The sequence below is a fragment of the Urocitellus parryii genome (genome assembly GCF_045843805.1).
Source record: "Urocitellus parryii isolate mUroPar1 chromosome 10 unlocalized genomic scaffold, mUroPar1.hap1 SUPER_10_unloc_3, whole genome shotgun sequence".
Classification (NCBI taxonomy): Eukaryota; Metazoa; Chordata; class Mammalia; order Rodentia; family Sciuridae; genus Urocitellus; species Urocitellus parryii.
Genome location: NW_027551756.1, coordinates 1,314,477 through 1,335,934, shown reverse-complemented (window position 1 = coordinate 1,335,934; position 21,458 = coordinate 1,314,477). Strand labels below are relative to the sequence as shown.

Genomic DNA, 21,458 nt, shown 5'->3' with positions numbered 1-21,458 from the left:
AGTTGCCTTTTAATCCCATTTCTCAACTTTTTCAGAAAGAGAAGTTGATTGGCCTGGTTTGTTTCAAGTCCTTCATGGAAGATTAGGAGTAGGGAGAAAGAAGAGGTAATTAAGGATGATGGTTAATAGTTTTTATTACAAACTGGAAAAAAAGTTTCCAAAAGCATCTTCTACAAGAACACAGAATAGGAAATACCCTAAAAATGTAGTAATTTTATTATCATAATCACAATCTTTATTATAATCTTAATCAAATTTATAGTTAAAATAAGTTTTAAACAATCTTATTTTCTTAATGGTGAAAGGCTTTAGTTTGTTCTCTCTACCTGGGATTAGCTGCATTTTAATGGATGACTCTGGGAGATCTGAGTGGGTTACTTCCATGGGTGCCATAACGGATAGCAAAGGAGATGATCCTTGATTCCAGTCCCACACATAACCCGTTCTTACCACAACCCTCTCGGTTCACACTGGCAATGCCATACTGCAGGATGTACATCTGATTATTATGTTAGTCCAGGCAACTGTGGTAATTCCAGGATCTGAAGATGGCTAAATTGTCTGAGCAAATCCAGTGGCATAGGGGAGAAAAGAGCTGGGAGAAGGGATATGGATGGTGGCCTAGCCTGGGTGAGGCAGGCTGTGTTCACTTAGGTAGAGTTCTAGAGGAAAGCCAGTCTTGTCAAGGGCTGTCCTCTCAGCTTTCACCTTTCCTAGAGAACATTTCATTTTTTTGTGTTTCACTTTGTGCCATGCCCCAAGACAAAGAATACACTTAGATGTTGAAGCCGAGAATCAATGAGCACACAAGTAGCTGTAAAAACAAGTGCAACAATTTTCATTTTTTTAAGAATGCTGATGTTGCTTCAAATTTAATTCTTCTACCTTAAGTACCTGAACTGTATTATAAGTAGCATAACTTGAGATGAATTTTATACAATATTTATATTTTATAGGGTTACTAATTATCAGCTGTATTGCTTTAGTGTCTTTTTCCAAGATTAGATTGCTGGCCACCCTCTGCCTCATGGGGTGCTCTGTATCAACTGGGATCTAATAGACCCTTCAGTTTGTTTCTTGGGGAATAAGAAGTAGGAAGCCAGAGAGAAGATAGGTGTCTAGAGCTATTGTTGTGGTCAAAGGGTCACTGTAGTTGCACTCTATGAGGTCTAACTGGGCTTCCCAGTCTGAGAAGCACCAGGATAGAGGTAATGGGGGATGACTGGGCTGGTTCCCCACATCTCACTTTTTGCCTAATAAACTGATAAGGTAACCTGGGTGCTTGAGTGACTGACTTTTCCTTGTGACCTAGAACCGGCTCAATCCTTAGTAGTTCAGGAAAGAGGTGATGAGGATCTGGGGTGAGAAAAGTTTTGGAGGCCAGAGAAGAAAGTCCACTAGGTACACTATAGAACATTGGTTGTTTACCTTCATGATCATATGGTTGACAGAACTACAGCTGGCTGTTGCTGCCCAGTACCAAGATAATCATATCACTTATCATTAGTCTGGTGAAGACTGAAATTCAAACTAGTTTCTACAGAATGCAAGTAGATTTTGCACCATCAAAAAAATAAATTGGGGCTGTCTGTGCCTGTTTTTTCCTAAGCATTCATCCCAACATTTCCTAGGGTTTTGTTGCTAGTCTCTTTTCTTGAACATCATCAGGTTAGTATCCACCAGTCTAATGATAACAATGACTAGTCTAGCCAGAACATCCAATTAGGAAGTTTATACATTTTATTTATTAGCTCTGATTAAATCCAGCCAGAGGCTCTAACTTAACCTGCTTAGTTTTTGTAACGGAAAGAAAGGTGACAGAAAAAGAGGAAATCCCTATGTGAAGTGGAGCCTTTGTGTATGAAGGAAGGTCTCCCACACAGGCATCTTCCTCTCAAGGTAGCTAACTTTTGGAAATCTGAACTCTCTCTGCCTTAGTTTCCTTTTTCGGGAACCAACAGAATCAATTTCCTTTGGAGCTCTTTGTAAAGATAGCCTAATAAAAGATCATAAATCTTTTTTACTAGGTGAAGCATTTACCACTCTAATTAGCATTACCACTCAAAGGCTTTTCATATTGGGGAAATAAACACCAGGGTCCCACGTGCTCCAGCTGAAGGGAATTTTAAATCATGATTAACCAAAGGTCGAGGGCAACAAGGCAAGGGTTTAGACATTGATTGTTTTCAGGTGACCTGTCATCATTCCTTCAGGGAGAGAGTACTGGGCTGAAGATTCAGTTCTAGGTTGTAAGGAAAAGATAAAACCTGAATTTAGCACTGTGGGCTTGTAAAAAATAACTTTTATGACATTTATACTTCTATGGGTTTTATAACAAAGTAGGTTTCCACAGAGTGCTAGTGAGTCCGGCAGCTTTGGATAAATTTCAGAATGACAGACGACCTGGGTCAGAGGACTACTCAGCTACAGAAAAACGTCAAATGGGAAGGTCCTTTACACGGGACAAGAAGATGTAAATTTTTCGGCAGGAGCGCCAAGTCTTAGGGGTCCCACGGGCTGACTTCTCTCCTCCTCAGTCCCAACCTATGAAGGTTCTGGTGGGTGCAAACTTGGAAAGAAGACACAGTTGCGGACTCAACCTCCAGCAGCTGGAAGGCGGGCGCGGAAGCGCCGCGCGCATGTGCCCTAGCAGCCGGCCGATGGGAGGAGGGCCGGCCTCAGGCTCACTCCCCACCTACTCCGGCCTCTTGGGCCCCTGACACCTGGCCCCGAGAGCGAGCGCGTCCGGTGCCCGCGCAGGCGCCTGCGCAGGAGCGTTCCGGGCGCGCGGGCCGCGGGGTTATTAGAGGTGGAGCGCGGGGAGGGTGCGCTACAGGAGACGGCCGCCGTGACGGCGCGAGCGTGGTCACGTGGCCGCTGGTCACCGCCGCCACCCCCTCCCGCTCTGTTCTCTTTCAGGTCGGCCGGCCCGGCAGGTTCCGCGAGCTCCCGGCAGACTAAGGGAGAGAGAGAGAGAAAGAGACCGAGAGAAAGAGGAGGAGAGGAGGAGGATTCAGGGAATAGGAACTGGGGAACCCATCTGCGCCACAGGTAAAACAAAATAATGATGATGATGATAATCGTAAAAAAAGCCCAAGCCCTCGGCTTTCTCCTGTGCAGCCCCTCACGTGCAGTCGCTCCCGCCCCGGCTTCTCAGGACTCGTCCTGCCTCCCCTCGCGCCGCCGCCTGCCGCGTCCCCCCCCCCCCCCCCCCGTCTGTGCGCCTCCCTCCCGCCCTCCCGTCCCCCCGTCCCCCCCCACCCCCCACCCCCCCCACCCCCCCACCCCCCCCACCCCCCCACCCCCCCCACCCCCACCCCCCACACATGGCAAATTAATAGTTTTCTAGTTTCAAATTCTTATGTTCTGTAGTAAACCATGTTTGTAATATGTTTTCTAATAAGGATTTTTATTTGTTATTACTTTCTTGTGGATGATTGTAGCCATATTTGTAAGTATAATAGGCATGCATTTTACCTATGTGTTCTGTCAGGTTTAGAGTTAGTATTATACTAGTTTCATCAAAGAACAGGGAAACTTTCTTTTTGCTGTGCTCTGAAACAATTTAAAGAATATGAATTGAAATTATTAGCCTATTTGACTAAAGCAGTTTCTTAGCTTTTTCTTTAGTTATTGTAATTTTCATTCCTTGGATCAATTTCAGTAATTCAGATTTTCTAGCAAAATAATTCATGTCATCTAGATTTGTGGTAGAGTACTCACCCAGCATGTGTGAGGCACTGAGTTTAATCCTGAGCACCACATAAAAAATAAACAAAATATAGGTACTGTGTCCATTTACAACTAAAAAAGAAATTCTTAAAAAAAATGTAGATCCAGATACTACTGAACTAAATTGTGAGTTTAATGTTTTCTGATTAGGTAGCTTGGAAAGATTTTGTAATCTTTTTTGGGGTTTATTTTCTCATTGTGAAATTGTCTCTTAGGGTTTTGAGTAAAATGGTTTATGTAAGTTTCTAGAATTTTAGGCTTACTTGTTATTAATGTCGGGCCCATCTTTCTTTATATCTCTTATTCTTCCAAAGTCTGTAATCTTAAATTGATTTTTTTGCTTTAGTTTGGAGATCACTGGGAAATATATATATATATATATATACACACACACATATATGTACATATACATACATATATATTTGTAGAGATCAATAATATATGTTCAGAGATTAAGAAATATTATAAAATAAAAACAAAGAATAGTGTTCTTTCCTCTAGATGTGTTTCATTTCCTGAAATTTGTCTGGGCAGTAAGTAAAATTTTATCAGTTTTGCTCTTCTAAAGGAATTTCAGATAATGAATACACAAAAGGGAAGAGTTGAGAAGTCCTATAATAAGTAGCTGTTAACATTTCTTTACAAATTGTGCATTTATTCCTTATGTTCAAGGTGATTCCTTTCAACTTTACTACTTTATAATCTTAAAATATGAAATATGTTTGGATAAACATAGATCTTTTTAACTGATTAGTTGGATTTGTCTTTAAAAAAAAAAAAAGACTGAGTTTTGTGTATTTGAATGATAAGTCACTGACAGGAGGTCTTTAACATTTTTTCCCCTCCAAACAGATGTCTTGGCCTGCAGTGACTCCAAATTCCATAATCCTTCCAATTTCCCCCTCTACTAAATAAGTTTCAAAAAAGTGACATTTTTATTATAAGTGATTGACTTAATTCAGGCAAATATTGCAATTGACTAGACTTCATCCCAATAAGGATTACTTCGGTATGAATAAAATGTTAGATTCTTTATTTTTACTCTTAAGAATTTAATGCATGATGTTCTCTCCCTCTGTGTCTGTATTCTGAATAATGTTTTTGTGTAATAAGCTTTCTTCAGTTGAAACTTTTTATGCTGTACTTTTTATTTTGAAGTGTTACATTTTTGATATATTCTTTTTAAAATGGCATATGAAACCAGTCAAGACTCATGTAGGAAATAGTGACCACAGTAGGTCCTTCAACATCTAGTAAAGTTAACCAGAACTAGTTCTGTAGATAATGGAATTGCTCAGGAGCCAAATGGAGAACTGTGATATAACCTAGAAAATAACTACAGAAGAAAGCCTCCAGTTTCTCAAACCGAGAGGGAAGATGAGAATAGGTGGTGTTTCTATTCTATAAAAACCAGACTGTGTGGGGAAACCAGAACTTAATGGTTGCATGACGGGAGCTGGGCCATCAGAGGGGAACTGGAGTTATAGAGGACATAGCTTCTGTCAGGGATGTTACAGGAAGTAGAGAGAAAGGGAGAAAATTTGACTTCTCGTCAAATTTTCAGTTACCCATCAGTGCTTCTCCACTGGTCAGATCCTTCTGGACAAATCTTTGCCAGATCCCAAGATTGCTTGGGAAATACATTTGTATATTATACAGAGCAGCAGGGTAATTCTGGGGAATGGATCCGAAATGAGTTTAGTTGACCAGCTCAACAACTACATTGCTAGTGTGTAATATTCATCAATATGCCCATGTGTCTTTGGAGCACTAGCTCCTAAAAAGATTTTGGGAGCAGGGACAACTAAAAGTTTTAAGCAATGTAATACCTTAAAAAGTATTAAGATTAGCATTTCAGTTAGAGATAGGCACATGTTTTGTAGGAACTCAAGGGAGCTGCAGTTGGCCCAGTTTTTGTCATTTGTGGAACACTTTTAGCACGTCAGAAAAGTTGAGCCAAGTTTTGAGAGATTGATCAGACCTGGTAAAGAAGGGACATTGCTGGGAGAAGGTATGAACAAGGACACAAAGCCTCAAAGAGTTTAAAGCATATGTATAAAACTTGGATTGAATAGTTGTTGCTGGAGCATTGAGTTTGAGGCATCCAAGACCATAAAACAATTTTGGAAAGCCAGGCAGAGACCAGGTTAGTTTTATTCTTAAGTCCACAGGAAACTACTTGAAAAGGTAGGAATGTGTTGATTTGTTCTAGTTGAACGTAGCCATGGTATGGAAGATAAGTTGAGGAGTATGCTGTACTGCAGGTGAGAACTATGAAGAGTTTATTCTAGTAGTTTAGGTAGTAGAGATGTGATGGACATGAACACTCAAAGTTTTCTTCATTTTATGTCTTTAGTTATTCTTTTTTATTGAAGTGTTTCCCAGTGCCATGCTCCTCAGCTGGTGTCCCACTTTGATATGCCCTTTTATGTTAACTTGAACATTCAGTGTATTTAAATAATACAAATAAAAAGTGGGAGAGTGCTATTTTGTTTTCAGATTGCACTTCCCTCCTTGGATATTTTGATACTCTTTGAAAAATCCTTCCTTATGGGACTAGAAATGGGAGTGAGTCATAGACCTGCTCTCTGGAATCAATAATAGGAATTGCTAATCATGATCTAGTGATTATCTAGAGTGTTGGAAGGGTTCTTTGCTCTCCTGAATCCTGGTAACTATTATGTCATTGAAGTATGATGAGATGTAGTAATTTTATAGGAACTTGAAAAAAAATTTCCTGTATTCCCTCATGTAGCTTTTGATATTGAAGAGTGACAGATTTGCAGTGTGACATTTAAGTTTAGTAAATATCTTTTAAAATACCCAAATCCTGCATTTGAATAAGATCCACTTTACAAATTGATTTTAATGTATATTCACTAACTTATTCTGATAATACATGTGAGATAAGTGTTATAGTGTTATTTTCTTTTTTTTAAACACATTCAAGTCCAGGTTGTCTTACTGAAACTCCATAGTGAGATTTCTACAGTATTATAGATAAGTAAGACAGAATTTTTTTCCTCAAGAGTCTGTGATCTAATAGAGATTGACAGTATTGAGTCATAATACAAAGAAGCCTAAGAAGTTAAATAAGAAATATAAATGCTGTACTGAGGGAATTTAGAGGAATAAATTTATTATATGCTGTTTTCTTTTCCACATAACACCTTAAAAATTGGCAAATATCTTCAAATTTATTGGCATCTTATATTTGAGGAAAATTAGTTTGAAAAATAACAAGAGCCTATAGGTCCTGGAGGGTGAATGACGAATTTTGTTAAGTGGGTAAAGTCTTAAGAAAAACTGTCCAGGTGTGAAAGACATGACATTCTAAAAGAATTGAGAGATTGACTTATAGGGCTCAAGGATAACTTAAGAGTTGACATTAGGTATGTGAGTTGAATCCATTTCATGGGAGACTTTGAAGATCAGGCTGTAGAGAGGTGGAATTTTATTCTGTAGTGAAGGGGAAGCTAGTTAATTGATTTGAAATTTTATTTATAATGTAGTCATTTACACCTATAAAAAATTCTTCTGCCTGGATGCCTTTCAGTAGATGAATGCTTAAAAAAGAAATGTGGCATATATGCACAATGGAATTTTACTCAGCAGTAAAGGAGAATAAAATCATGGTATTTGCAGGTAAATGGATTGCGTTGGAGAAGATAATCCTAAATGAAGTTAGCGAATTCCCAAACAAATGCCCAATGTTTTCTCTGATACAAGGAGGCTGATTCTTAGTGGGGTAGGGAGGGAGCTGGGAGGAAGAGGAATTCCAGCTAGGGCAGGGGGGTGGGAGGGAAAGGGAGGGGCAGGGGATTAGCAAGGATGATGGAATGTGCTAGACATCATTATCCAAAGTTCATGTATGAAGACACGAATTGGTGTCAACCCACTTTATATGCAACCAGAGATATGAAAAATTGTGCTATATATGTGTAATAAGAATTGTTATGCATTCCGCTGTCATTTATTTTAAAAAACCAATAAAATTCTTCTGAACAATGCTTTTACTGCATCTGATAAGTTTTGTTGTTTTCTATTTTTTTGACTCATTGGTTATCTAAGACTAGTATTTAATTTTTACCTGTTTGTGCTTTATTTCTTTTTAGTTATAAGAAATGCCTATGATTTTGGACTTTTAAAAAAAAATATTGAGACTTGTTTTGTGGTTAAATAGTCTTTTCTAGAATAGTCTTTCTGGAAAATGTTCTGTGTGCACCTGCGACAAATGTATATTTTTCTGTAACATGGCGTGTTCTATATATGTTAGATCTAGTTTGTATTGTTTTTCAAGTCTTTTTTTCTTACTGTTTTTTCATGATATTCAGTCTATTATTCTAAGGGGGCATGTTAATGTATTATGAAGTAACTACAGATACTTTGAGACAGGGTTTCACTGTGTTGCCTAGTCTTGTCCCCAATTTGTGGGGCAAAAGTGTTCCTCCCATCTTAGCCTCCCAAGTACTTGGCACTATAGTTGTATGCCTCCATACTTGGCTTCGCTATTGATACTTGAAATCATACTTGCTCCATTTTGTTATTTGTTTTCTCTGAGTTATGCCTTTTTTGTTCCTTGTTTTTTCCCATTACTATTTTCATACTTAATTTTTGTAGTGAATCATTTTTATTCCCTTTCATTTCCTTTTGTGTAAGTTTTAATATATGCAAAATATTTTCTTTGTGGTTACCATAAAGATGACTATTAATATCCTAAATTTACAACAGCCAATTTCAAATTGATGCCATCCTAACTGTAGAGGTAGATAAATCTTTGTACTTGTGTATCTCCATCCTCCCCCTCTTTATTTTGTTCTTATTACAAAATACATCTTTATGTATTATGTCCAGTAACAGATTTATCACTATTTTTATGTATTTGTTTTTTTTTTTTTTTTTAAATATTTATTCTTTAGTTCTCGGCGGACACAACATCTTTGTTGGTATGTGGTGCTGAGGATCGAACCCAGGCCGCATGCATGCCAGGCGAGCGTGCTACCGCTTGAGCCACATCCCCAGCCCATGTATTTGTTTTTAAAATCTATAGGAATAGAACAAGAAGGTTACAAACCAATATACAATAATAGTGGTCTTTATGTTTGCCCATATATTGACCTTCACTGGAATATTTATTTCTTTATAAGGCCTAGAGTTGCTTTCCAATGCCTTTTCCCTTAGACTTATGGTCTCCCTTTAGTTCTACTTATAGGATAAATCTAATGCTAATGACTCTAAGGTTTTGTTTATCTGAAAAGGTCTTTCTTTGTCCCTAATTTTTTTGGAAGACAGTTTTGCCAGATATAGAGAATTTTTTTTAAGTATTTTTTTTTTATTGATAGCTATATTAGGAGTATCCAGAGAAACAGACTCAGAAAAACATGGCTGGAGAACATGCACATACACACATATGCACATACATACACACAGCACACCCACACCCACGCATGCACGAGCACACACATTTTTCTTTGGTGCTAGGTCCTATGCATGCTACAGAGATGCTGTACCACATAGCTGCACCCTCAGATGTGGAGTCTTATAAATAATTGGTTCACAAGATTATGGAAGCTGGGAAGTACCAAGATCTGCAGTTTTGTAGCTCCAGAATGAAGGCCTGAAAATCAGGAGAAACAATAGCTTAAGTTCTAGTATGAAAACTGGAAGACACAAGAATATCCAACATTTCAGTTGAATCTGAAGGCAGGAAAAGACCAATGTCCTGATTTGGGGTAGTCAGAATGAGTTCTATCTTTCTCAATCCTTTTATTAGAGTCTTTGATTGAATGAAGCATTCCCACCATGCTTTACTTGGTCTGTCAATGCAAATGTAATCTAATCCTAAACATTCTGAGATAACACTTGAATACTATTTGACCAAGAGTTTGGACATCCCATGGCCCAACCAAGTGGACACATACAATTAGCCAAGTTTTTTTTCTTTATGTGCTTGATCATATCATGCTACTGCTTCCTGGTCCCCATGGTTTCTAATGAGAGGCTGGTGTTAATCTTATTGAGGATCCTTTGTACAAGATGAGTCACTTCTGTCTTGCTTTTCTAGGGCCTCTTTTTTTTTTTTTTTTTCCAAAGAGAGAGTGAGAGGAAAGAGAGAGAGAGAATTTTTAATATTTATTTTTTAGTTCTTGGCGGACACAACATCTTTGTTGGTATGTGGTGCTGAGGATCGAACCCTGGCCGCATGCATGCCAGGCCAGCGCTACTGCTTGAGCCACATCCCCAGCCCCCTAGGGCCTCTTTGTATTAACAGTTTGTTATCATGCATCTCTGTGGATCTCTGAATTTATCTTACCTGGAGCTCGTTGAGCTTCTTGAGTATGTCGATTTGTTTCTTTCATCAGCTTTGGGGCTGGCGCCTTTAAAAATATCAAAAAGTAGGTTTAGAGTTGCCTTTTTCTTCAGTATGTGCTTTGTTGTAAAACTTTGCTCTCTAGTTTTGGGAAAGTTGATTCTGATAGTTACTGTTACTTTGTTTCTGTGGGGAGGAGGAAGTTGGAGCTTTTAGCTTTACCATTTTGCTAACTTCCTGTTGTGTTTAGGATTTGCATTTCCTTGATGATTAATGATGCTGAACATCTTTTATATGCTTATTGGCCATTTGTATATTCTCTTGAATATTTTTCTATTCAAATCCTTTACCCTGTTTTTATTTGAATTTTCTTTCCATTTATTGAATTTTAAGTTTTTTTTTTTAATATGTAGGTAAAAGTGCCATATACATGATTTGGACACATTTTGTCCCATTCTTTGGGAGATTCTTTTTACTTTGTTAAAGTGAATTTTTAAGTTTTCCTTGGAAAAACAGAAAAATTAAGAAAATCTGATACCTAGTTTATCTTTCTTTTGCTGCATGTGCTTTTGGTATCATTTCTAAAAACTAAGAGGTCAAACAGGAAAAATGAACAAGGGAAGAAAACTTGAGATGTCAGAAAAGAAGAACCAGGAGAGGACTTCTCCAGATAAATCAAGAGGTTGAATGAAGTTGGATTAATTGCATGATAGTTCTGCAAAGAGAATTTGAATAAGAATAGCAATAGGAAAAGCATAAAAGATAGAATGTGAGAAATAGTCAGAAATGGCTTTTGGCATTGGAAATGGAGGGTGTTGTATGTAGCTTTAGATAAACTGAAAACTACTATCAGAATGACTAGTGAGTACTGTAGTGAGTTGCATAATTATGGTTAGGTTTCTCAGTTGCATTTCATTACACTTTTCACTATAATTTTCTGGTTGCTTTAGATGTCTGCTAACGTTAGGCTCTTGTTTGAGAAGTGATATCTCTGGCCAAGGGTGAGCCATTGCAGATTTGTCAGTGGGACCCTTATATTATTACCATTACATAGCTGTTAGGATCTTGGGTTGACCTCTGTGCTAAATTGGGCTAAGCTGTGTTTCAATAATTTAAAAAATGTTAGATGACAAAGATACAAGTTAGAGTTTACTAGGCTTTTCTTATGGAAAGATAGGTAAAAAACTGGGCCTGAGACAACCTATATAAGACAAGCCTATAGTTATGGAGAAGCAGAAGGGCCTGGGGTGTGGAAAGAAAAATGAATCCCATTACCAGTGAGGACCCTGAGAGATTAGAATAGCCTTAATTTTTGGCAGCATTTGTAATTCCTATTCATCAGTTCTGTGTGATACCTTTATTTCTTTTTAGTGTTTTTCATTTGGATAAGCAACTTTGTATGAGTTTCTGTTATTGGTACACAGAGAACCTCGTCTAAGACTGTGGCACACTGAAATAATGGTTTCACTGAGAGAAATGAAATGAGTGCAGAGCCAGTTTCCTGAGATATTTATATAATTTTAACTATGATACTGGGTAGTGACATTAAAAATGGTGATGATTATTTTCCAAGTAGATTTGTGTGCTTGCATGTGATATAAATTTAATTGGGCATGTGCTTTACATGGTGGTTGTTGGTATTGGCTTCTTATTTCTATTATGTGTCTTTGTAAATAACAAAATGACAACTTGGCATTATTTGTAAAATGGAACATGCCTATAACCTATCACACAATTTTCCTTCTGGTTATTGAGAGAGACTCTTGGACATGTGTACCAGGTGATGTGTTCAGGAATATTGTGTGGAAGTATTATTTGTAACAACAAAAACCTGAGAATACTTAAGTAACATCAGTAGGAGACAGGGTGAACAAATTGTGGCATTTTTATACATTGAAGTATGTTATAGGCCATTGTACACGAATGACCTCCAGTCATGTGTCCACATTTTCTTAGAAATACTCTAACATTTAGTGAAGAAATAGTATCACTTCACTGAAAAATACATCTAGTATGGTATTGTTTTAGATGGGCAACTTCAAGATAAATTAACAAGTATATTGTTAATATGTAAATATTGAGCAAAAAATTAAGATAAAGTAAGGTAGAGTTAAGAAAACATTCAGGATAGTGGTAATCTATGTGGATGAGGGGCAAAAGGTTAGATATGGGGAAGAATACTCCAGGATCTTGAAGATAGTGGTATTGTTCTGTCTCTTAGGTTCAGCGATGAGTTTTACCGTGTTTATCGTGTGTTTTATAACATCTTCTGTATCTTATTCTTCATGTTATCAAGAACTTCATAATATAAATTTAAAAAGGTTTATAAATATACTTGGTATAAAAGTGTCTTTTTAACATTAATGAAATTCTTGGGACAAAAACCTCAGCATTTCTAAAGCCGAGAGTCATTTATCTTTAAATTCAGATTTCTTTTCATCTCATCCCACATTCTGAGGTCCAGAACCTCACTGTTAATTTTGACTTCTTTATTCTCATATTAATTTAATAATGTTTAGTGCTAGAAATATTATAATAAAGTTTTTCATAACTATTGTTGTCTAACAGAATAAATGATTGAAGGCAATCTTTACCCTGTTTTCCTTTCCTACAATACTAAGCCATCCAACAAATTGATTTTTTTTTTTCTTTACCCAGTTTAATCTTTTTGTAGGGTCTGTATCAGGATTTCAGGACCTGCATGCCTTTTTTTTTGTTTCCAGACTGACATTCCTGGGCTGTATTCTTCCTTCTCTTTAGTTCTTTCTTATTGATGCTGTATTAATCTTTCTAGGACACTGCTTTTGATAAGTCTACACAACTCCTCAGAACGTCTAAGGATTCCTTATTATAGAATGTTGAGATACCTATTCTTTAGGTTAGGTACCAGGCTTCGATAGTTTGGTTTTAATCAAGGGCCCATACTTATTGCTTTTTCCTTGAGGAGAGAGATAGGTTAACTCTCCTACTAGCCACCTTGTCCAGGGCTTGGTACTGTGATGAGAGATGGGAAGGGGAAGTATGCCTGGATAGTCTTAATAATCATACTGTTGATGGTCTTCAGGCTTCCTCTAGCTTCAAATACATGTCTTTTTGTATTTGAATTGCTATTGGAATACTCCTATATTTTGTGGCAGTGTGTGTGTGTGTGTGTGTGTGTGTGTGTATTTTAATTTCAATCAAGTCTTGTTTTTTTATCTTCTGGGTATTCTTCTGAGTTTCTGGCCTGCCTTGGTTTTCTAGTCTGGTTATAGTTGGATTCATTATCAGTTAAGTCATCAATCGTTTCATGTGCCATAGCCTTAGACAAGTTCTTTAGGTGCCAATAACAGAAACTCATACAAGATTGCTTATACAAAGTGAGGATCTATATTTAATAAACAGAATAGGCATCTTATAGGAACAGGAATTAAAATTGAGTTTTTCAGAGGACTGGAAATTAGGAACTACAAATTTTGGGTCTAATTTCTATGGATTTGGTATGGAATGGGGAAGGCAGAATGTATGATTACTCCACCATTTTTATTCCATCTGAGTTCATTTATAGAGCCAGTTTGCTTACTTAATAGGTTCTTTGGATAGGGAGTTGGGAATAGGTATTTGCATTGTGAATGAATAGTTATATATGTCTAGTATATTTCTATATTTACAAACCAGCAATTAAAAGTATAATTTTCACCATAAGTGATGTCTGTCAAAATATTTCAAGTGAGTTATTTAAAAATATTTGGCCTTGAAAGTTTTATTAGGAAATATAAATCAAATATAATGATTTTGAAGTTTCCAGGCAAAATGAGTTTAAAAAGTTAGGAGTATTTCAGTATATTAATCACATGCATGCTAAGGTAAAGGGGCCTAGAAGAAAAGGGAGAATAATAATATAGATATTTTTCTTTGTTGAAGTTTAAGGTTTTTGTGTTTCTTAAAAAGTGGCATATGTTTACCACTTGTTCTTAACTAGTTCCAATGGCAGTCCTCCCTTTGGAAAATTAATGATTTGTTTTATTGGAAAAGCTTAAATCATCACACATTATCAAATTTTGGCAAGAGTGTTTGGAAATCAGAGATACTATATGCTGATGGGAATGTGAGTTGATAGAGCTATTTGGTCAGTATCCAGTAAAATGGAAAATATGCATATAACCCATCAATTTTATTTTTATATAAACTTCAAAGCAGTGGTTTTCAGCAGGGGTGATCTTATCACCAGAGGACATTTGGCAATTCCTGGAGATATTTTTGGTTGTCAGGCCTGGGGATTATAATTGGCATCTAATTGGTGGAGGCTAGGTATTTTGCTAAATGTCCTAAAATTTATAGGACAGACCGTAACAATAGAGAATGACACACCCCAAAATATCTGTAGTGCCAAAGTTGAGAAACAGTGCTTTAGATAAACTTTTGTATGGACAAAGACTTGTTTAAGAATATTTGTTAAAGTATTATAATAATGAAAAATAAGAAATAACCTAAATATTCATTAGTGGGAAAATGGATAACTAAAATGTATATGCATGTATGTTCCAGTACAATTGTTAAGAGGAAGAAAGTATATTGATATCAATACATTTGAAAATTAATGTTGAATTAAAAGCAAGTACTTTTAGTATGATACCATTTGTCAACTGAAAAATATACAAAACACAACTACTATTTAGAAATGTCTTCATAATCTATTTTCCATCTTCTAATTTACATATCAAAATCATGATAGTGGTTGCTAATAAGGAGGAGACAGTGATTTTGGGGATGGTACACAGCAGGCTTCAACTTTTTAAAAATATATGTAATGCAAATATGATTTCATATTTGTGTGAATTTAAATGTATAATTTGAACATTATGTTTTGGTGGGAATATGGATACTTATAATATTGCTATTTTTAAAAAAATATTTATTTTTTAGTTTTAGGTGGACACAGTATCTTTTTTTTTTTAAATGTGGTGTTGAGGATCTAACTTGGTGCTTCTCGCATGCCAGATGATCGAGCTACCATTTGAGCCACATCCCGAGCCCCTGCTATTTTTTAATAGTTTAAAAAATTTCAGCCTGAAAGCTCATCCATGAATTTTCTATAGTACTTAGTATAGCATGTTACATGTGTGTATTTTTTTTTAACTTCTTCCCACATAGGAAGTTAATTTGGCTTTCTGTGAGAAGTATGAAGATTTTTGTTTATTTAACTTGTGTAAATATGAAGGAACTATATTGAGTGGAATTAACCAGTAAATTTGTGCTAAATTCACATAGGTGAAAAACCATCATAAACTTTAAAAAAATGACTTGGTTTTTGGGCATTAGAATATATAGAAATAATTGTTTTCAGCAGACACCTGAAGTATTTCTCCTGTTTAGCTATTTTGTTGCATTGATGTTTGTTGTTATAAAAAAATCTCATTGCAGTAGTTTAAAATCTTTTCAGTTAACTATCCAGGAAATTCAAGTGACTCTAGGAACTTATAAAATATACTTAAAATTCTTAACTGGGATTTTTCTGAATAAGTTACACTTCACTGTGAAAATTTTATAAATGATTTGAAGAGAGGAAGTGGATTTAATGTCATAGCCAGTAGACTTTAAATTTTTTTTTAGAATAGAAAGATTAATTTTTAAGAGATAAGATATCTTGACATTAAAATAAAGTGGAGAATAGTATGTGACCTGTAATTTTTTTCTTATAGTGATATAAAATTAGGTATCTCAAATACAGTGTAATTAAAAGTTATAATAACTAGTCATGATATCTTTGAATTTAATTATCTCAAATTAAGCAATAGATTAAAATTGCATTTGTAATTATATGGCAGTTGATAGTTTTTAAACAAAAAGCATTTACCAAAAATTATCCCAAAGTTTAGGAAACCCACTATTTAATTTTAAAAACTTTAAATAACCTTTAGTTAATGATTTTTATTTATCCTTGTTAAACAGAACTTAAATGCAAAAGTAATAACCTATATCTTTTTACATGTAAATGTCAATCCAATCAAAAGATGACTGAAAATTAATGACTTTTTAAAAAAGTCTTAAAATTTTAGATTAGACCATTTTTAAAGAATTTGATACAAATTACAAGAATGCCATAATTATAAAATTTATAAAGATAATTTAAATTCAGAATATTTAATTTAAAATAATTTAAGTTCAAATATGTAATTATGAATGTTATGGCTTTAACTGTATAGAATTTGAAATAAGTCACGTAACCTTTTAAGATAATTTTTATAATTAGCTGAGAATAAGGCATGAACTATTTCTACTTAATTTTCTTGCTAATATTTGCAACTTAATACTAGTTAGTCCTTAATTGCTGAAAAAGTTGTGTACAACATGGTTAACAAGTATTTCAAGGATTCACAGTTCAAGAAATGTTATTTAGAAAGTTTTAAAATGATATATCTAACTGTGGGGTGTCTGTGTGAGTGTGTGTGTGTGTTTGTATGTATGTTTAAAGTCAAGGTAGACTTGTTTCTTTGGATTCAATGTTATGGACAAGAGCTTACTAACCTTAGAAACTTAACTATACTCACTTTCCTTCAAGTATAAAATATGGGATCTTTCAATGGAGGCATCAGATTCTGGTTTGAGCAAAAGGATGAAGCCCCTCTAGGTCATCTCATTTTAGAGCTAAATACATGAAGTACTAGTGTGAATGCAGAGCATTATTTTCAGGTGTGAATCTTAGATATTCTAGAGTGGGGAAATGAATTAGCAGTTATTTTAAGATAATATACTCAGAGTGGAAGAAAATTGATTACTATACAAAATTGGGCTTCTATTCCCAGACCCTTGTAGATAGGAGTTAGGTGCCTATTTGGGCACTTATGGCAAGAGAGCTTGTAGTTCTCTGACTTGGGATATTAGATTTCAGATATTGGTGATTGGGAGAGTGGGCTAGCTGCTAGCCTTTTTCTTCCCCCCGAAATTTTAAACCAGTGCAAATGTTATGATAAAGAATTTTGGGTTTGTGGCTTGATTTTTTTTTTTTAAAGATGAAATTAAAAACAAATCCGTGGTGTTTGCTTTTACAACTTAAATGTTTTGGAAGTACATTGACTTTTAGTTTATCTCATTAAAAATTTGATTACTGAACTTTCATATTAAGTAGGGATCAGGACATGTAAGTGAAAACATCACAGTAGATGTTCTTATATATTTAGGTTTGTTTTTAAATGCCTGCCTTTTTCTTTCCACAGAAATGACTTGAAGTAGCTAAGAACACATACAAACATGATTATAACTTTGGTGTGGGCTTTCAAAGTTTAAAATTATTATAAAGCCAAATACTCTCCTATACCGAACATTGTATCTGGCTTAAACAATAACAATGTATATTCTTTTTTAAGGTCACCATAAATTTCAAGTTTAAATCCAACTTCATTCTAAGCCACCAAAGTGTCTTATTATATGTTCAGGTTTTACCTTTGTATCAGTATAACTACAAAATATTTTGGAGAAGAATTCTTATGTAAGGTTCATGTCCCTGGGCTTTTCAGAATGACTTTATGGATGACAATTTTTTGCCTCACTTTATACCAGATAGAAGTTATAATCCTTCAGCCGAGTTTTTTCCCTTTAAATTCATTTTCCATACCATTGAAAGTGGCACCATATGATTCTTATTAACCTCAGTAAGCAATTAAATGAAAAAAATCTTGCTAAACTGTTTGAATTTGGTGGTACTGAAATCAAATAGATTAATGCATCATATCATTTAGTTTAATTGCTGTGTATGCCTAATGATTGTCCTTTCAGTTTCCTGTGATGGGAATGATGTGAAGAAACAGCGGGTGATTATATTTTTGGGTATCTTTTTCTCTGTTACATTCATTGTACATATCTTATACCTTTTTTAACAAGTTTCTTCATTGTTTTTTTTTTAATTGTAGTTGAATACAATATCTCTTATTTATTTTTATGTGGTGCTGAGGATCAAACTCGGGGCCTTGCACATGCTAAGCGAGCTCCCTGCCACTGAGCCACAACCCAGCCCTCATTCTCTAAATTTTTAAACCATTATTTTATCTATTCTATAAAGCCATAATCCTATGGGGTTATTGCGATGCTTCAGTTAGATGTGTTAACATTGTAAAAAGTGACCAAACATTTACATTTATATAGGTATTAGTCATGACTCTTTCTTAGGAGATGTGGTGCCATAATTTTAAGTTTTTTTTTTTTTCCCCTCTGAGTGGATTTGGATTTACATTTGATTTTTTTTCTGGAAGTCTGAGCAGGGTCTTTAAATGACTGCATGTAAAAGTAAAATAATATATTGTGCTTGGAGAGTTTGAGTAAAGTATGCTAAAGTATTATGTAACTCATTCATACTCTAGAGTATAGTTAATGGAAATTGGAATCCTGTTCATTCAATATAACTGAAAATGAAAACATATTCAACCTCTGTTAATATGTGGTTGTAAATTTTTTCTGTTTGATAAGGTTATACATTTAAAAATACCCTAACTTAATAAGCTACCCACAGTTTTGGCATTAGCGACAGGATATTTCCATTAGGACAGGAAACCTTTAGCTCTTGATATTTGAAATTTGTTCTCTAAATCTTGAAATTTGGTCTCTAAATAACTTTCTATACTAAGTTGTCTTCATTTTGCTCATCTACAATCTATCCAGCCCATGTCCTTAGTTTAAAAAGAATGCTATTTTGGGACTGTGTTGTTGTAATTGTGCTAGGATGTAGCATCTAAACTGATGAAGTGTTACATACATTTTCTTTTAAAGAGAGAGAATTTTAATATATATATATGTATATATATTTTTTTTAGTTTTCGGCTGACACAACATCTTTGTATGTGGTGCTGAGGATCGAACCCTGGCCGCACGCATGCCAGGCGAGCGCGCTACCGCTTGAGCCACATCCCCAGCCCCACATTTTCTTAGATTTTTACTGACTTTTTTATTGCACCTTAGACCTTCCACTTCAGTCTTCAGTTAGTCTGGAAGAATTTAAATCGCAATCTATTTGAATATTGTATATATTCTTAATATTGTTATAGTTATCTACTTGTGTTTTAGACTAGTGCTGCTCAAAGTAGGGTCTTCAGTTCAGTGTTGGTTTGCAAACTGATTTTACTAGTCTGTGATGAATTAAAGACAGAAATTCAAAGCACTTATTTAGAAGCTTTTATAGCAGCTTGACATTGTCATGACATCTAAGCATGATTTTTATTTATTATTTGTATGTAGACACAATACCTTTATTTTATTTCCATATGGTGCTGAGGATCGAACCCAGTTCCTTACCTGCACTAGGTGAACGCTCTACCACTGAGTCACAACCCCCAGCCCCTAAGCATATGATTTTTGAGACGTTCACTTTTATTGCATTTTGCAAAAGTTTTTTCTTTTATCATATAGTTTCAGATGCGTTTTGTTAAGACTCCTCTCATAATCATAACTGCTCTTCTTTGTTTGAACTGTGTTTTGTGGAAAAAAAAATAAGCCTATTCATTGTGTATGTGTGTATGGTATCCTTGTATGTTTTGTTGGTTTTTGTTGTTGTTTTGACTAGCAGAGTGTTTTTAGAAAAGTGTTGGATTTTGGGAGGCTTGACTTGATGTTATTTTCATTCAGAGGATTTGCCTACACTTTGTCCAGTTACCTGCCTAGCAGTTTAAGAGAACTTTTTTTTTTTAACTCCCATATTTTTAATTGAACATTTTATTTTATTTAAATGGACATCTTTGAGACTTATTGGATCATGCACGCAGTGCAAATTTAGTCCAAGAACCTTTGGGAAGGGCAATTTGTAGTTATAACTGCAGGATTGATAAAATATTGTCAGAATGACAAAATTATAGTGATGGAATACAGATTAGTGGTTGGTGGTGACTGGGGCAGGTGTGACTATAAAAGGGTTACAGCAGGGAGATGCTTTTAGTTCCCCCTGACCCCCTTAACATGAGAATATAGCTTTTTGTAGTACCACATGTGTTTCCTTTTGAGACTTCAAAGTCTTTATCTCTTGAGCTTTATACAGTCATTAAAATGTAAGCTCAATTTCACCAATCTTAGGGACATACTCTAAAGATGAAATCTGCTTTCTGAGTTTGCTTACTGTTTCCTAAAGTTTCTACTTTCATTTGTGTATAGCTTATGTGAATGTGGATGTGGTACTTTCTTGGTAGTTAAGCAGTTTATTAAAACAAAAATGTTTACTAACTGAAAATTGTAGCTACTATTATCATTGTAGCTACTATTATCAAAGTACATAGTTTTTCTAGATAGCTGGAAACAGTGTCCCTTTCTGTCCATAGTATAACTTTATGAAGTAGGCTTTTATGCCTCAATGTTCTAATATTTTCATTATATGTAAAAAAAAAATATTTTTAGCTGTTAATGGATCTTTTATTTATTTATATGTGGTACTGAGGATCAAACCTAGGGCCTCACACAGGCAAGGAAAGCACTCTATCACTGAGCCACAACTCCAGCCCATGTTTTCATTATTATTTTTTCTTATCTCTTTGGTCTGTCAGACTTCTTTTATAGGCCATTACAATTTACTCTGTTTTGTTTTCTAATCTTGTTTCCCACTGTTCTTCCACTAGTGCTATTATGGTTTCTTAAGGGACATGTATTATAGCTATCAGTTTTACTTATTCAATCTTGTTTAAATGCTGACTCTTTTTAATTCCCACTAGTCCTTCTAGTACTATTGACATTTTTTGGGAGGCTGACCTGTTCATTGTAGGATGTTTGGCAGTATCCTTAGACTTTACATACTAGATGCAGATATTTCCCATTTGTGACAAGCAAAAGTTTCTCCAAATATTGCCACACGTCCCTTTGGAAGCACTGTCTTTCTTGATTGACAATCACTATTCTAGCCATATGTGATTTTGGTCTTAGTTGAGGATTTTTACCTGACTGTTCCTGACCTCTGACTTGTTACCTTGTGGATTTTCTGAATTATGTATTCTTGATTATGTATTTTATTGTTTTTGTGTGTAAATTTCTATTTTTGTATGCAGGTGTCTTATTTTCCAAGTTCTAAAGGACTGGGATGATGTATTTCACTTTTTTGTTTGCTATTTTGGTCAACTCCATGCACTTTAATAATCTTAAATATATTACTTTTTAATTTTTTTCTTACGGGATGGCAATAGCGTTAAGTCGAATTACACTAGAAAATGTGGAGAACTTTAAAGTGCTCTAAACTATGAAACTCTATTAATGGTAATTATGAAACTTTTAGAAAGCAATACTCTCATTACAATTGTGTAATTATCAGTAGTACTTGAAAAATTTAAAACAACGCAAGATAGTCATAAAAATATGAGAGATTTAATTTGTTAGGTATGTCCTTATACAAGCAACCAGAAATATATATGGTAGGGCAAAAATTAAAAACAAATCAGAAATATAGAAAGTAGAAGGATTTGTAGAAGCATGA

The 21,458-nt window shown here is 35.1% G+C and overlaps 1 long non-coding RNA gene across 1 annotated transcript in view; it reads left to right on the top strand.

Annotated features, from left to right (window-relative positions):
• The first annotated feature begins 2,913 nt into the window (after nucleotides 1-2,913).
• The window catches only part of LOC144251253 (uncharacterized), a 114,333-nt gene continuing 95,788 nt past the window's right edge, over nucleotides 2,914-21,458 (top strand). The window contains exon 1 of the long non-coding RNA XR_013342654.1: nucleotides 2,914-3,051. This is a non-coding gene — a long non-coding RNA (uncharacterized LOC144251253). The remainder of the gene's footprint in view (nucleotides 3,052-21,458) is intronic.